Below are 11099 nucleotides of genomic sequence, written 5' to 3'. Positions count from 1 at the left end.
CAAAATTATTACAAATAAATATATCTTTATCAATTTAATATACTAAACTATTTTAAAATCAATTAAGACGAAGTGAGATCAGGATAATTAAATATTTAATTTATTAAAAACATTCTTCTTGAACAAAGTTGTGCGTTAACACCTTTATTTTATTTTTATTTATTTATTTATTTATTCTTTTACGCATCTATTGAAATTATTTGACAAAACAAATATACTTTTATAAATTTACTTTATGAGACAATTTAAATACTCATCACAACAAATGAGATAAACATATTATAATATTAATATATATTTATCTTATATATTATGCTAATATATAAATATGAATTATTACATTATATGTATATATATATATATATATATATATATATATATATAACATATATACGATACAATAGTGTATATATATATGTGTATGTACATGTAAGTATACATACATATATACGTATGCTCGAAGAAGATAATAAATCGTTGAATTGATGAAGGAAAGACAAAAGTAAAATATTCGATGGGTGTGTTCCTGCTTAATTTCGGTTGCAAGAGCAGTCTTTCGAGATCAGTGACTCGACGACAAGTACAAGAAAACACGTCGCTCAAGAATGAGAAAAAAATAAAAAAAGAAAGAAAAGGCCAGAGAATGCATCGGGAAAGAAAGGAATTTTCTCATTTTCACCGTATGTCGTCGACCATCAAAGTCCGATATACTAAGCTCCGCTAGTGTATGGTGTATCTGTCGAGAATACCTATGTGACTACATCGCCAAGAGCTTTCGAGAGCTTTCGAGCTTACGGGAGGAAAGCACGCGCGACTCATATATATTCCAGTTTAACTGCCGGCCATGTCTAAACCGATTTTATATACGCATGAAAACGGACAGAATGTTATAGGTACTTACGAAAAAATCCTTAAGCTTTTTGGAGCTTTTGTTCTAAAAAGCTATTACCTGAAATCTTACGATTGTTTGTACAAATATTTTAGATGTTTTGTTTTTAATTTGATTGATAAAATTTTAAATAACGATTATTTATAAAATTTTATTAGATCGTACAAAGACTAAGATAATTACCTAAATTCTTATCTTTATTTTCTTAGTTAACAAACCTTAAATAAATGTATAAAAACAATTATTAACAAAACTCAATTAAATGGTACAAAAACTTGGATAATTACTTAACTTTTTGTCTTTACTTTCTTAACTAATATTCAACGATTATTTATACAATTCGAAAAAATTGTTCAGGAATCAAAATAATCTGAATTTTTTTCTTTATTTTCCTCTTCTTCTTTTTTTTCTTTTTAAAGAGAGAAAAGTTTCTATAAAAATGACCGCTGACATCGTGCTTCTAGAGAACTCTAAAAGTTTCGAGTAATCACGTTCATGCACGCTGCGAGCCGTAGATAAAAGTAAGTCCGATAGAAAGAGTAGTCCCTTTTTAACCACTCCCGAAATTCTTTTCTTCGCTTATATTGGCCAAGTTGTGGCGAACTGTGACGACGACGGTCGTTTGGAAAAAAAAGTCAAAAAAGAAAGAAAAGAAAAAAGAAGGAAATAGCTTAACAACGTTCTGTAATCGACCGACAACAGCTCTTTTATACTTTCTTTCGCCATTGTGACAACGAGAGAAAGAGAAAGGGAGAGAACGGTTTGAAAAATATCGAACGATTTCTTACATTCTCTTTGAAAGAAAAGATGTTATCGAAAGATGATATAACTTTTTTTTAATTTTTTTTCAAGAAACGAGACAATAAAATCTTATCTTTGAAAAGAACAAAATTTTTGAAGAAACGATTTAAGATCTTTGCATTCGAACTTTATTTTAGCTAAATATTACAACACTTGAACTGTTTTTGGCTATTTACGCAAATGCTGTCTTCTTCAAGAATTTTCTTGTCAATTACAGAATAGAATATTTTAATTATAAATCACAATATATATCGATTCTTTATTGCAGTATATTAGCAATATGCCTGAGAAGACACGCTTCGAGTACAACGTCAAATATTATCTGTGTCTGAGAGGAGTACTTCCAGTGCAAAGGGCTAATCCGTCTGGTCTAAACTAATTTTCTCTAGTCGGTGAAGGAAGGAAGGCTCGGTAAATTTTCCTTCGAAGTTTTCGACCCATGACGAGAAGTTTCCCTGAAATATAAATTTATAAGGAATTGCTTTCACCGACGTCTCTTTCTGTCTCTGTCTCTCTCTCTCTCTCTCTCTCTCTCTCTCTCTCTGTCTTTTTTTTGCTCTTTCAGAATCTTTTCTTCTTTTTCTACGAATATCTTTGCTTTTCAATATCCTTAAATGTATCACGTAATATCGGCATATATGCGAACTCAAACTCTAATCGCATGTGTATGAAATATAAAAAAGAAAGTGAAAAAGAAATAAAAAAAAAAACATGAGGAGGATGAAGAGGAGGAAACGTCTACCGTCTTTCAGGCGGCCAATTTAAATATTCATGAAAGAGAAAAAAAGAAAGAGAAAATTTCAGTATGCAACCCCTTAGATTGTTTCATGGTCGGTCTCGTTAACTCCTCTCACAAATGGAGAGAAGAGAGTACTGAAAGGTGAGGGGTTAGAGGATAAAGAGGCTTGGATGAAAGTAGCGTTAGAGAAGGAGAGAGAGAGAGAGAGAGAGAGAAAGGGAGAGAGAAAGGGAGAGAGAATCTCTAGGATTACTGCTCACGGTAATCAGATTTTCCTACGAGTGTCACGAAAGCACCCAGACTATTCTGGTGAATGGTAGAGATAGAAAATTAGTAAGAGCTGAAGATGGAGATTGAAGAAACATCATGACGAAGTGACTGTTATTAACAAACAAATAATGATTCATATTAAATCATTTAGAATCGTTTGAACGATCAAATGAAATGTTTAAGTTTATCTCAGTTAGTCCTTCTCCTTTTCTTTGCAATTTGTTGCTCGTCGTATAAATGGAGAAGTGAGAAGTATTACGAAACGCATAAAGTTCGTTTCTACGATGTACGGATATATCCACGTTGTAAAGAGAAAGAAAGAGAAAGTGAAAGAGGAAGGAGAAAAAGAGCAGAGTTATTTTCGTAGTACTTACTCCACGAAATTCTCGTGACAATGCTTTCGAGAGAGACGTCATCGGTCGTTGAGAAGAAAACGAATGCGAGCTGTCGAGAGCGGTCAAAAATGACTGACGGAATGAGATGTGACGCATGTCATGAAAAGAGTGGGGGAGAGGAAAAGAAAGAGAGAGAGAGAGAGAGAATTGTCAGAGAAGAAAAAAAAGACAAAAAATATCGATCATTCGATCGCTTGTTGTTCTGTTGTAAATAAATGAAAGAATTCCAAATTCTTTTTGGCTTCTTCGTATCTCTTTTCGTATCTATTGACTGAAATTATTGTGTAAAGTCAACGAACTTTCTTCTCCGTTATGCGAGAAAACCGCGATATGCGTGCTTTGATTAATCCAACAACTCCAAGTCAAAGAATAATCTACGGTGACGCCGAGAAACAGATGGCGATGCGTCTTTTCCTCGTCCCCACTACCATTACCACACACACCGTACTACTACTATCACTACCACCGCAACGTAGGTCGAACAAAACCGCTGGAATCTGTTACTTGAAGGAGAATAATCCTTTTCTAAAAGATCTCTTTGTTGATCTTTGCCATTTCGTCGATTGTTCGAATACCATTATGAAGTAAAAGAAGAAGAATACAATGAACTAAAGGACAATTCTCTTTTCTTTCTTTTTATTAATATTATCTTTTAACAAGAAAGAGAGAAAGATGAAATTAGATAAATTTTATATTCAATTAAAATTATAATGAATATTAGATAACATGAGTCCATATTCCATTTCATTTCTCTCATACATTATTATCATCATTATTATTATTATTTTCATTATTATTACTACTACTACTACTACTACTACTACTACTACTACTACTACTACTACTACTACTACTACTACTACTACTACTACTACTACTACTACTACTATTGCTACCACTACTATTATTATCATTATCATTATCATTATCATTATTATTATTATTATTATTATTATTATTATTATTATTATTATTATTATTATTATTATTATTATTATTATTATTATTATTAACTATTAATAATAATAATAGTAATAATAATATTGTTGTTATCATCATCATCATCATCATCATCATTATTATTATATTTATTATTATTGCTTTCATCGTGTTTTTACCTCACGCTTCATGAGTATGCAACCATCTGACGGATCATGATTTAACCATATGTCATTTCACTATTATTATAACATTTTTCTAATTATAGTAGCTATTTTTAATATTACTGCTTCCTATGTATATATGTGTATATGTACCCAATGTTTTGAGATGTTTTATTAAACTTCTTGTTGTGATATAGTATTGTTATTATTAGTAATATATTATTATTATTATTGTTATATTATTAAAAGTTCTTGTGTAAATTAAACAAACCCAGAAACCTATTCCCTCTTTTCAATGACCACGCCTTTTTCTCTTCCTCTTTCAAATTTTTGTTTCACAAACATTTCTCAAAAACTCTCAGCAAATACATTTAATTATCGATCTAATCACACAAAAAAATGCAAAATTTTAAAATATACCAGAAATACCAGGAACTATATTTAATTATTTAATATTAAATCAAAATCAAAATAATCGGCCCGAGCCATTTTTATAAAAATGTTTACTAAAAATTTCATCATATGTTTTTTCATTGCATTATGACTTTTTTTATTATATACATATGATTAATTATATGATTTACTTTTTCTCGCTCTTTCTTTTTTTCTAACATACAGAATATTTATAAATGAATGTATATATGAGTTATATCTTAATATACTAGAATAATATTATCAATAGTTTTACTTGTTGAATAAATTCAAGTAAAATTTGTTACTTTCGAAATTCGTTATAATTTCAGTTATATATATATATACTAAACGAAAAAAATTTATATATATATGTATTATATAATAAAAAAAGATATAATAAGAATATACAATGAAAAAAGATATAATAACGAAAATATATATCAAATGAAAAGCAGAAATATAATTATATTTAATTATGCAATACTATGTACTTCCTACTTAACTATATTTTCTCCAAAGAATCACTGCACTTTTTTTCCTATTGATGTCTAAGAGAAGAAGAAAAAGAAAAAATATTATTAATTTCTTCATAGATCGATTTTGATCGCTTGCTTATTAAATTCTAGTGACAATTACTAGATTAAAACAATATGGAAGAAGAAACTAATATGTGATGCATGACAGATCAGAACGATTAAGTTCTATAATAAAAATGAAATAAAAAATTTGAAAATCAAATCCGAGAATCAAATTCGAGAATGAAATTAGAAAAATATCTTTCTCAATTCGATACAGCATTCATCTTCTTACGTTTCTGTTCGATAAATTGAGATATAGAAGGGTAGAGAGACTCGTAGCTGACTGCAATTACAGTAAGAGAAGAGACAACTCCCAGAGGAATAGACTGAAATCGGCTCCCATTAGAGTAGAGAATTAGTACCTCGAGATTGCTCGTAGGCGGAAGCTCCTAAGCAAAGATCTTCATCATCGTCGTAGTTGTCGTTGTCGTTGTCGCCGTCGTCGTCGTCGCCGTCGCCGTCGTCGTCGTCGTCGCCGTCGTCATCGTCGTCGTCGTCGTCGTTGTCGTCGTTATTCGTTTGGTCACGCAAAATCTCATCGCGTCCCACGGGATCCCGTTGACAGCACATCGGATGCACTTCTTGCTAGCGAAGAGAACGGCAATCATAACTTTCAATTATTCTTAAACTCCGCTACCGGCCCGACTCTCTTTCATCATCCTGATAACATCGTTTTCTACTTTAGGTAGCTCTCCTTCCATGTCCTCTTTGAATTCTTCTTCTTTTTCTCTTTTTTCTTTCACTCAACTCGAGTGATCCAAGAAGAGCTCTGCTTTTCTCCGTGTTCTTTGACTTCTGCATATTTTTATGTTCGTTAGGTTGAACAAAGATGATAATAATAATTTTAAAGTAAGAAAATGACGATAAATTTATATTTATATATTATACAGATGTTTTTAACAAAATTAAACAAGCGAAGTAGTTAATATATGAAAATAAAAGTTGAAATTTTATTAAGTCGATTTAATAGTAAATATATCGATCAAAAATGATTGGTTTCAATTTTTATAAAAATGTCTGTTTTCACTCTCATCGCATGTTCTTTCAAAGCATTTCAATTTTTTTATTATATGCATACGATTAATCGAATAAATGTTTTTTTATCTCCTCTTCCTTATTTTTCTGAGTTTTTATTTAATATTCTAAAATAATTATCGGTAGTTTTAGAATATTGATACGATTATCTCGAGAAATTTTTTCCTATTTCATTTCGAACTATCTTGTGTTTCTTTTTCTCTCTTTCTTCTTTGTTTTATTTGTTCCCTGCTTTTTTCACCTTCCTTCTCACACGATAGATTCAAATCCTCGACAAGCATGAAACTCGCATGAACTGGAGAGAGAAAACGATGTGGTTCATTCAACACGACAACGATAACGACGATGAGGACGACGACGACAACGACGACGTCGAACGAGTTTCGTAAAATATTCCGCGAATGAACAAAACGAACGACGTACCAATGTGATTTACATGAAAATGGCTAACAAGAGTCTTGCCATCTTTCTTTCGTTCGTTTGTTCGTTCATAGATGGAAATAAATCTTATTAGAATGTACGACTCTTCGTGGAAAAATCTTTTGCGCAATAGACATCTTTTATACATATATTGTCGTTCATCGTCGTTGACGACGAGTCCCCCGCAATACGGATAATAGATCGCTTGGTTCATTAGATCTTCGATGCAACGAATAAATTATTACCTTAGTCAATTATTTTCCCTTTAAATCGATAGTTACATACACTTACGTTGAGAGATTAACTATGTACAATTTATGACTACGTCCGTTTCAAGAAGGAAAACGTGTGGAAAAAAGGGAGAAAGAGAGATAAGTAGAGAGAGAGAGAGAGAGAGAGAGAGAGAAAGAGAGAGAGAGAGAGAGAGAGAGAGAGAGAGCAATAGATGGATTTTTATATTTTATTGATCGTGATTCTTATTAGATAAAAATAGAGATCACGTGTTACGCAGATTTTTTATAGTTTTTGAACATGTAACTTATATAGAAATATTTGTAATAATTTTGATAATAAAATATACTAATCTTAAAAGATTTATATTATATTTCTATGACATTTTCAAAACACAGTACGTTATAAAAATATTTTTAAAAAATTAAACACTTTTTTTACGAATAGAGAAAGTAATGTGCTATATAAAAAATAGAATACGTACATTTTGTATCTTATGTGAAAAATCTAAGAGTGTATTATCCAATTTATAAAATGTTATTTTGTTTGAAAAGTTCAAATATTCCTATAATTCAATAAATCTATGCATATGAACTTGAACGAATTTAATGGGAAACTCGCAAGCACGATGAGTGCATATATATCTTCAACAAATATATACATAGGTACATACATATATATATATATATATATATATATATATATATATATACATACATCACGTGATACAAATAAGTATAGACGAATCGGCATTACAGTTATATTACACCGATGCATAATTAACCGGTTTAAACCTGAGGGAGGTTTTTTTCGGATCGATGCACCGAATGAATTGCTTAACTATAATTTGCCATAATTTGATATAATCATCAGTATCAACCTACTTTATGATCGCCTTCAATTTATCGAAGCGAGTCGTTAAGGTTGTAATATTATTTTTTTGATTGGATCAACTTCTTTTTTGTCAATTTTCTGTTTTAAAAATAATCGATTAAAAATGATAATTTCATAACTACAAATTCAAATGATAAAACAATCAATAAATTTTGTATAATTCCTCTATATGAAATTTAGAATTAGCCTACTTCATGATCACATTCCAATAGAGTTCATTTCGATCTACCGAAGCGTTGTTTATGCTGTCATTGTACTAGAACATTGTTTTTTCTCATTTAATCTAAATTCTTTTATATTGATGTTTACGGTTTAAAAATAATTGATTAAGAATGATGATTTCACAAGTATAAATTAAAAAGGTAAGATAGTGAATAAATTCTGTGCGATTATTCTATGCAACGATTGAAATTAATCAAAAAGTAACTAACTTCTTTCTGAATATTTATATATTAAAGATGATCCATTGAGAACAGTGATTTCGTATCTATAAATTAAAATGAATCAATGAATAAATTTTATAGAAAATTCTAATAATGATTAGGGACGAATATAAATATAATTCCATTGTTTTAAAGAAGTACATATTATATTTTCAGTGTATTTTCCTTTGTTCATTTTAAGAAAGACAAAAAAAGAAAGAAGGAGGAAGATATAAGCAGTTGTAGACAAGCTGTTTAAAATTTATAAAACACGATTGATGTGCCAGAATACACACCACACGCACACACACACACATGTATGCATGTATGTATGTATATACCAACCACAGTCGTTGCGCATTCGTTCTTTCAAACACGTGTATTCCTGTATATCGATTGCGTAATTTTGTTTCGAAAAACCTGCCTGAAAGATTTTTTTCGTAAACTTTCGTTCACTGATTAATTTAATGAATTTTCCAGAGTGAATTTGTTTTAACTGATAAATAAATTTGGAAGATATTGATAATCACAAAAGAATCGTAGTAACACGAGACGAGAATATCGAGTGATGTAATTCAACGTTATGGTTAATGACCGATTGATCCATGAACAAAAGATGTATTAACGTTTATGATATGAACAAAATATTTATTAACGTTTATGTTTATTTAACGTTTGTTAAACGATATAATATTGAGATTTATAGTCTATAGATATATATCTAATCATGTCAACGGGAAGAACCATTTCTTGTAAAAATTTCTGTAGATAATCTACAATAAAATTCCATTAAGAAGAAACTACTTTTAATGATCGTAATAACAATGACAAACAACAAAGTGATATTGATTGGAAAGTAAAAAAACTTTGTTAATTATACTATATAAAATGTGTCTCGATACTCGCTCGATGGAGGAAACAAAAGAACAAATTCGAATTTAACTCTGTGAGTTTCTTATGATATTTATAAGAGATTCAGGTTTAAGATGAAAAGAGAAACAAAAGAAAAAGAATGATAAAAGGAAAAAAGATAAAAAGATGACTGAAAGTTCGTCCTTGCTTCTGTCCTCGTCCGTTGTCATTGTATCGGATCTCTTGTATGCTTTCTCTCTCTCTCTCTTTCTTCCCCCTCTCTTTCTCTTGAGATAAAATACGGCCGGAGGCACGAACGAATATCCATTCTCGTATCGATAGACGGATTCTATCTCGCGCTCACAAGCATTACCGAGAGAAGTTCCGCAGCGACTGCACAAAATAGGCTACGCTATAGAGAAAAAGAGAGAGAGACGAAGAGAGAGGGATATATATATATATATATGGAGATCTGGAGTAGGGGATCTCCGATAGAGCCAAACTCCGAGACACTCCGACGGGGATAACGCCAAGGCCGGAGATCGAAGTCGTAGCACTAGGGAAATATTCTAAATGTTTTCGAAAAATAACTTGGAAAGTCGATCGAAGCTAATCCATTTGGGATTTGAAACATTATACTACAATGGTAAATAATCTAAAGTATTCTAAAGGGGAATAATGTTTGGTGATATTGTTTTTAATTTCATAAACATGTTAATAAATATTATTATTATTATATACATATGTTTGTATGTATTATTATTATTAATAATCATCATTAAATAGTTTGAATTTTACTTTCACACGTAAAAATAAGATGATTAGAAAACAACATTGATATATAGATATTGCTTTAAACGGTATATAAATAAGTCAATATGTGTTATATATTATTATTAATTATTATTATTGTTAGTTAGAAAATAGTGTATTTAAAATATTCTTTCTAATTATATAGATATGTTAATATAAATATCATTACTACTATCAATCATTATTATTATTATGAGCTTTTTAAAAAAAAATATGATGAGACAATATTCACAAATATTGTTTTAATTTTAATAAATATATCTCAATATTGAATTGGACAATAAATAATCTCAGAATTTTCAATAAAAAATACTAATTACAGTGTTGTTTATCTAGATATAAAATATCGAAAGTTCCAACATTATTTATTGGCTAACCTGATAAATAAAATTATCACTATTAATCATTGTTGTTAGTCTAAGTTTCATATCGAATAAAAGAAATATAATAGAAGTATAAAATTTGAAAATATTTTTTAAAGTGCTATATAAATATATTAATAATATCATTACTGCTGCTAATCACAATATCATTATTACTACTCATGCTACCACGAGAAATAATCTCTTAAATATTAAAAGGTATTAGCGCAAAGTTGGTATATATACCCAATAAAAGAAATTAAGATCAAAGAAACTTTTCGTAATCTCCTTTTCTCTTCTCTGTAATTTCCTTCTCTTACGTTAGTTGGAACAAAATTTCGCGTTCGAAACGAATTTTCTCGTAGCAGATGCAGAATAGAAATTTGAAGGCAGTCGTCGATTGTCGAAATAAATTACGGGATTCCGGAGAGAGAAAGACAGACACACAGAAAGAGAGAGAGAGAGAGAGAGAGAGAGAGCGAGAGAGCGAGAGAGCGAGAGAGAGAGAGAGAGAGAGAGAGAAAGAGAGAGAGAGAGAGAGAGAGAAAGAGAGGGAAAGGGAGACGAAGGAGACACATTCGCGTGTATGCAATCTGTCATTCTGTCACGTGCAGAGTACACTTACTACTGTGTGAACATATATGTATGTCCTTCCATTTGTATATACTGAGAAAAATTGCATGTGCGACGCAAAAAGGCTACCCACGACGATTCGTTAGATTATAATCATTATCAAGTTTGGAAACATATATATAATGAACTTCATTAAATGAAATACATACACATATATGTGTTATTATTGTATAAATATACAGGGTGTTCGTCGACAGATGTCTGAGTAAGTATCTCGCAACTGATTGAAGTTACAAGAAAGTTTAATA

General features: G+C 30.3%; 1 long non-coding RNA gene across 3 annotated transcripts; it reads right to left on the bottom strand.

Annotated features, from left to right (window-relative positions):
• Window positions 1–429: 429 nt before the first annotated feature.
• On the bottom strand, window positions 430–9482 carry LOC127072645 (uncharacterized). Of its 3 annotated transcripts, none has more exons than XR_007785559.1 (3): window positions 3074–9482; window positions 2690–2807; window positions 430–2145 (listed from the first exon to the last, which is right to left on the bottom strand). It is a non-coding gene; the product is annotated as an uncharacterized LOC127072645 (long non-coding RNA). The 3 variants fall into 3 exon arrangements; XR_007785561.1 differs by lacking the exon at window positions 2690–2807 and having other exon boundaries at window positions 3074–5159; window positions 5552–9482; XR_007785560.1 differs by lacking the exon at window positions 2690–2807 and having other exon boundaries at window positions 3074–3143; window positions 5115–9457.
• Between the last annotated feature and the right edge of the window lie 1617 nt (window positions 9483–11099).

Source organism: Vespula vulgaris, chromosome 2 (assembly GCF_905475345.1).
Source record: "Vespula vulgaris chromosome 2, iyVesVulg1.1, whole genome shotgun sequence".
In the NCBI taxonomy this organism is placed as follows: domain Eukaryota; kingdom Metazoa; phylum Arthropoda; class Insecta; order Hymenoptera; family Vespidae; genus Vespula; species Vespula vulgaris.
Note: the sequence above shows the minus strand (reverse complement) of the source record. Positions and strands in the feature narration are given on the sequence as shown.